The sequence below is a fragment of the Pinus tabuliformis genome, chromosome 2_2 (assembly GCF_031772625.1).
Source record: "Pinus tabuliformis cultivar Carrire ecotype Pingquan chromosome 2_2, CPIR1, whole genome shotgun sequence".
In the NCBI taxonomy this organism is placed as follows: Eukaryota; Viridiplantae; Streptophyta; class Pinopsida; order Pinales; family Pinaceae; genus Pinus; species Pinus tabuliformis.
Genome location: NC_142300.1, coordinates 1,305,378,491 through 1,305,385,752, shown reverse-complemented (window position 1 = coordinate 1,305,385,752; position 7,262 = coordinate 1,305,378,491).

Here is a 7,262-nt window from a genome sequence, read left to right as displayed (position 1 = left end):
AAGAAGAAGCAAATTTCTCGAAGTTTTGAGTCATTATAAGCCTATCTGAGACATAGACCAACAGACGTGTTTGAGTGATGATTGATTCAATCTCTATTGTAAGCCTAGGAAGCATAGTTGAATCATGTTGGGTCATGTTTGAGTTATGTTGATTCATGTGGTTGTAATTAAGGGGGAGTGTTGAAAATAGTAATTATTCCCACATGAAGATCTAGCAGGATCCAAGTCGAGTGATGCATGAAGACATAAATTGAGTTAAGTGCAGTCCAAATTTAAAGTGTGAGTTAATTGAGAGTCAGATTGAGTTCAATCTATATTATGAGAAGTCCAAATTTAATATGTGTGTGCATGTTGAAGCTATTTTGTGAGAGTCACTCGCTGAAAAACATAAATACCCCATAATGAGTTCATTGTAATCAAGTTAAATCTAGTTTATGTGATCAATATAAGAGAAATAATTCATATTATTTGTTTATTTGTGTGTGTGTCAATTTTGTATTTCTCCTCTATGCCTTTCCAACATTTAAAATCTTGCATGTTCACGTTAAAAGTAGATCTATCAAGCCTGTGTGTTTTGGGCCTTCACTAATTCTACTTCGAAAACAGTATGAGCTCATTTTTTTCATTTTGCTGGTCACTTCTTAACACGTTGAGAGACATTGCAGATTGTAGGGCATCCAGCGGTATAAAGTTGTTTTTAGCAAAGGTGAGATAACATCGACAAAGAGGCATGGTTGACTTACCAAAAGATTGTTTTTTTTCTTGAAATCTAATGTAACTTTCGTTCTACTAATGCATCTTTCATTCTGCAGTGACATAGAAACTCCCTCAAATTTGCATGACTCTCCTTATGTCACAACAAGCTTTGCATTCTCGAAGGCAGGCGTTCTGTCTCCACCCATTAAATTGATTAATACTACTTGTTATAGATAATGGAGAATATCATAGAATAGTGAATTGGTTCATGGTACCTCAAGATAGGAATTAGTTTCTATTTGTTAGGGTATGGTTCTAACTTCCCTAATGTGTGATGTACATTGAGAATGTAGAGCGTTCTGCAGAGCCAAACTCTCTTTAGTAGAGCTTACCAGTGGTTGTTTTTGATTAATTCAAACATCACTTCAGAGCGATAGGGCTAAGAAACCTGTTCACTGAGTGAAGGATTTGAAAGGCGCGCCTGAGGAGAAATCACTGCATGGTTTGGGCGAAAAATCGCGTCGATCCCATAGTGAGACTTCCCACATTTTTATTTTGGATGACTGTCGCAAATCCGTGTTGGATAATCGTGCCGACTGTCGCGAATCCTTGTTGGCTAATCATGTCGACTATGGCTGCACGTCTCTATTTGGGAATTGGCTGTGGTAACAAGCTATGGGATCAAACAGTGTTGTAGACCATTTGGAGGAGGCTCCATAGTGGAGGCATGAGACTTGCAAGATGGCTGCGTGGAGTAAGCCAGAAGGAGGTCGAGGTTGCTACAGACTTGTGGAGGAATATCCATGTGGAGGAACATCCGTGTGGAGCGTGAGCAAGGTAGTAAAGATTGTCGTGTAGGCCGCAAGAGCTAGTAGCATGGAGGAGCGTGGATTGACTGATATGCTATTTTTCTTCATCACTGCTATGTATTGGCGTGAATCACAGCAAGCGATCAGCCTCAGAAGGAATCCACGAGTAGAACCAAGACTCATGGAGATCACAAACACTATATTTGACATAGATATGGGGTAGATCTAACATATATTTTTTTACCTGTCAAGATTTTTTTTAATTGCCAAGATGAATAATCAAATGATTGAAGCATACTTGAATGTGCATAACAAGCTCAATGGCTCCAATTATGCGAATTGGAATTTCAAGATGCAGACTTTGCTAGAAGTGCAGAGTGCTTGAACGATTGCAAATGGGGATGAGAAGAAGATAGTTGCTGGATTAGCATCGATCCCAGATTGGGAGAAGCGAGAAGGTAAAGCAAGGATGCTGTTGAAGATGTCAGTGAAAAACTGCATCATACCACATATCAGAGAATGTAAATGAGTAAGCGAAATTTGGGGAATATTGAAGGATTTGTATGAGATCAGGAATACAAATCGTCTTCTGTTCCTGAAGGGAAAGATCTTATCCCTGAAGGTGTAGTAGAATGAAATAGTTGTTGCCTTCATAGCGAGGATCAAATATCTGAAGAACAAATTGGTAGACATTGGTGATACAGTTGCAGATATAGATCTAGTAACCATTACCTTGAATGGTGTGATCGATGACTACCAAATGTTTATCACTGGGATAAATGTGAAAGAGAAGATCACAAATTTTGAAGAAGTGATAGGAATATTAATGCAAGAAGAAGAAAGAAGTTTGACTCTAAAGCCCAAGAGTGCCGATCTTGTGTTGATGGAAAAAAAGAACGCCTTCAAAGGAAAATGCAATCCGCAACAACAAAACGGAGGAAACTCACAAAAAAGACCAAATCAGACTCAAGGTATGCATCCAAATAGAAACAAATCTGAAATAAAATGTTTTTATTGCGGAAAACTTGGTCATATAGCTAAGGAGTGCAGGAATAAGAAATATCATGAACAACAACAGAAGCAGAAATGACATGCAGGTCATATCACAAATCATAATCATGAGCAAAAGTTCAGATTGTTCATGGCAGATTTTGATGAGAATGTTGATGCAGACATCTAGTATGTATATTCGGGAGCATCAACACATATGACCGGGAACAAGTAATGGTTCAAATATTTTAAATAAATCAACGATGGAGCACAAATCTACGTAGGTGATGATAAAAGTCATCAGATCAAAGGGTGTGGAAAAAGTTCTGTCATTTTACCTAATGTCACTGTAAGATAAATTCATAATGTCATGTATGTGCCCGATGTAATGAAGAACTTGATTTCTGTATCCATGATTACAGATCATGATCTCAAAGTTGAATTTTTTAAATCTAACTCTTATATTAAATATTTGTTGGATGGTATGAAGACTATTGCTACAGGATTTCGAACAGGAGGTCTGTACAAATTGGATGTAAAACTAGCACCAGTTCGAGTTTTGACAGCAATGAGTTTGACTACAAAAGAGTTGTGGCATCAGATATTTGATCATATCAATTACAATGATTTGTTGTTACTTCAGAAAAAGGAAATGGTAAGAGATATTCCTATGTTAAAACAAGTGCATAATTATTGTGATGCTTGTACATTAGGAAAGATTCATAGAGAGGAATTCCCTGTTCGAGTAGAGAAGAAACAGAGAGACATACTTGAATTAGTGCACACATATCTTTGTGGACCCATGCAAACAAAGTCATTAGGAGGTGCACTGTATTTTTTACTGTTTATTGATGACTACACAAAGTTTTCTTGGGTATATTTTTTGAGTAAGAAAAGTCACACATTTGAATACTTTAAGCAATTTAGAAACATGATTGAAAAGCAAACAAGGAAGCATATAAAAATTCTCTGCTTCGATCAAGGGGGAGAATACAGGAACGATGAGCTTATCAAGTATTGTAAAGACCATGGGATATTATAGAAATTCACAATACCCCATACTCCTCAGCAGAATGGAGTAACAGAAAGAAAGAACAGAACACCGGTGGAATGTGCTAGGAGCATGTTGAAAGGTAAGGATCTTTCGAATGGTTTTTGGGCCGAAGCATTGAATACTGCAGTTTATTTGAAAAATAGGAGTCTTACAAAGAGTCTTAATTTTTTAAAACTCCTTATGAAGCATTATATGGATTTAAGCCTACAGTAAAACAGTTAAGAGTGTTCGGGTCTAAAGCATTTGCCCATATTCCAAAGGAAGACAGAAGAAAACTAGATTTAAAAGCCATCACATGTACCTTTATAGGGTATTGTTCAAAATATAAAGATTATAGATTATTTAATCCCTCTACTCATAAGATTTTTGTTAGTAGAGATGTCATATTCCATGACCAGGATCATGAAGAATCTGATAAGCGCAATGAGGAATGGGATATCCCATTCTTGGTGGAAGAAAGTGAAGAAACATGAAACAACCAGGATCAGCAGACAAAGACAGAAGAAGAGAATTTAGATGCAACAATCAAGCCGAGTCCAGCAGAATAGGCCAGAAGCTACACCAACGCTCAAAAGATCAGGTAGGCAGACTCAATTTCCTGTTAGATACAGGGAAAATACTTTTATAACTAGTATGATGAATGTTGTTGAACCTTCTAGTTATAAGGAAGAAAATGAATGTAGTGAATGGAAAACAACTATGGAACAAGAATATGAATCTATAATCAGGAACAACACTTGGGAGCTCGTTGAACTTCCTAAAGGGAAACAAACCATAGGTTGCAAATAGTTGTATAAATCAAAGATTAATGCAGATGGAACCATAGATATATTAAAATCTAGATTGGTAGCAAAGGGGTATTCACTAAAAGAAGGCATTGACTATGAAGAAACCTTCGCCCCTGTAGCTAAACTAAATACCATTAGAATGTCGATTGCTTTAGCTACTAAGGAACATTGGATGATTCACCAACTAGATGTAAAGTCTGCATTTTTAAATGGATAATTGAAAGAGGAGGTTTATTTAGAGCAACCTGAGGGGTTTGTTCAGAAAGGGAAAGAACATTTAGTCTGTAGATTAAAGAAAGCTCTTTATGGACTAAAGCAAGCACCCAGGTCCTAGTATGAAAATATTGATTCGTTTTTTTTGCAACTTGGCTACAACAGAAGTAAAAACGACCCAAATCTGTATAGCATGAAATATGAACATGGGCACATAGTGTTGATTTATTTGTATGTAGATGATTTAATTATTATAGGTGATGTTATTTCTCTAATCAAAGAAATCAAGCAACAAATGTCACAGGTGTTTGAAATGAAAGACCTTGGTGAATTAAGATATTGTTTGGGTCTTGAGATCTGGAGAGATTAGGGACAAACTTTTTTGTCCTAGGGTAAGTATGTCAAAGATCTACTAGAAATATTCATAATGGATTAGTGTAAGGCTGCAGCAGTACCATTACAGCAGAACATTAAACTTCAAAGTGAGGATGGCTCTAAAGAGGTAGATGCGACACTTTACAGACAACTGGTTAGGAGCCTAATCTACCTTACCACTACTAGACCTAATTTGGCTTATGCAGTCAGTGTGCTAAGAAAATACATGTCCAAGCCACTTGAGAATCATTGGAATGTAGAAAAATGTGTACTAAGGTATCTACAAGGTACTGTAGACTATGCTATTATTTATACTGATTCCTCTGATGTTAGATTGAGAATATTTACAGATTCTGGTTGGGCTAGAAATGTAGACGATCGCAGATCTATAATAGGTTATGCATTCAGCATTGGATTCGGGGTGATTACATGGAGCAACAAGAAACAAAACACAATTTCCTTGTCTTCAAGAAAAGCAGAGTATCAACCTATGTGTGCAGCAATGTGTGAGGCAATTTGGTTGTGGAGACTTCTCCAGGATGTTAGGGAAGAACAAAAATATGCAACAACAATCAGATGTGACAATCAGAGTTCAATCAAACTTTCTAATAATCCAGTGTTTCACAAGAACACTAAACACATTGATACACAATTCCACTTTGTCAGGGAGAAAGTGGAATCAAAGAAATCCATCTTGTATATTGTAATACATGTGATAATGTTGCAGAAATTTTCACTAAGTCTCTTGGCAAAATTAAGTTTGAAATGTTTAGGGAGATCTTAGGCATATTTGTAAACCCCTTCTCCATTAAGGGGGAGTGTTTGAGATAATGGAGAATATCCTAGAATAGTGAATTGGTTCATGGTACCTCAGGATAGGAATTAGTTTCTATTTCTTAGGGTATGGTTCTAACTTCCGTAAAAACATGATTACTATATAATGTGTGATGTACATTGAGTATGTAGAGCGTTCTGTAGAGCCAAACTCTCCTGGTTCAGACTCTCTTTCGTATAGTTGACCAGTGGTTTTTTTTTATTAATTTAAACATCGCTTTTTAACTCTACTTTGATGAAATTTTAATACTGGGTGACATTGTTAGATATTATTACTCTTGCTAATTGAGAAATCGATGAATAATGTATGATTTTCAAGGTCAATTGTTAGTCAGATTCAATTAAATTTCATTATATATGAATTTTCTCATTGTAAAGGTTACAAAAGCCTTGAGTTATCTATTGTTTTTATCATTGCAAATCTAGCTTGAGATAGATCTTTATAGAATGTGCATGAAGGATTTTTTTAGAAATTTTTTTGTTTATTTTATATTTTATATTTCATTTTTTGGAAAGTTTATGTTTATTTTTTTGTATTTTATATTTTGAAGAGGTTTGTGGTTACAACAAAACCTATACTTGTGAGTAAACTTTCCAAACCGGTAACTAGGATCTCCATAGTGAAAATTATGGATTGCATAGAGATGTGGTGATTCTTCCAACGCCCCTTCTCACACGGAAATTATGGATTGCATAGCGATGCAGTGATTCTTCCAACACCCCCTTTGAGATGTAGCTCAGGGAAATCTTAACATCCAACTCTTAATACCATGTAAAATTATTAGAGCACAAATAAAAATCTAATTGAAGAATAATTACACAAACTTGCAATAATTGAAAAAGAAAATTGAAAAAATGAATCAATTCCATTACTTAATATTAATTTGAGAATAAATACACAAAGCAACTTAAACTTAATTGTACATGTAATAACTAAGACTAATTAAAGTTACCTAAAGCTATGCCTTATGTTATGTTAATGTGCACATGCACCACATTAAAGTTAATTATTTAAAACCAATGGCACACCACATATAAGCACTACATTTAACTAACTGTAATTAAGTACACATCATATAAAAACTATAATTTAATCAAAACTAATTAAAATTAACCAAATACATGTGTACCAATGCATTTCATTCTTAAAATAACGGATGCATCACTGCACTATTGTGATTCATTTCATTTCATAATGTTAGAGGCCAAGGTGTGCAGCAATTAAATAGACAATATACACAGCAAATAAATCATGCACAGGAAACACAGAGGTTTAACGTGGTTCACCCAACCAATCTGGGCTACGTCCACCAAACATAGGCATCGGCAATCTTTATTAATCAAACAGGAGATTACATAAATCAATTCCTCACAAACTCTCACCACACTCAAACCATCCGTATGGATACCTATTTTATAGCAAGGAGAATCTAACTGCCTCATAAATCCTCTCACATCAAATTTAGGATGCATTAACTCTCTCCCAACAACCTGGAGCTAATC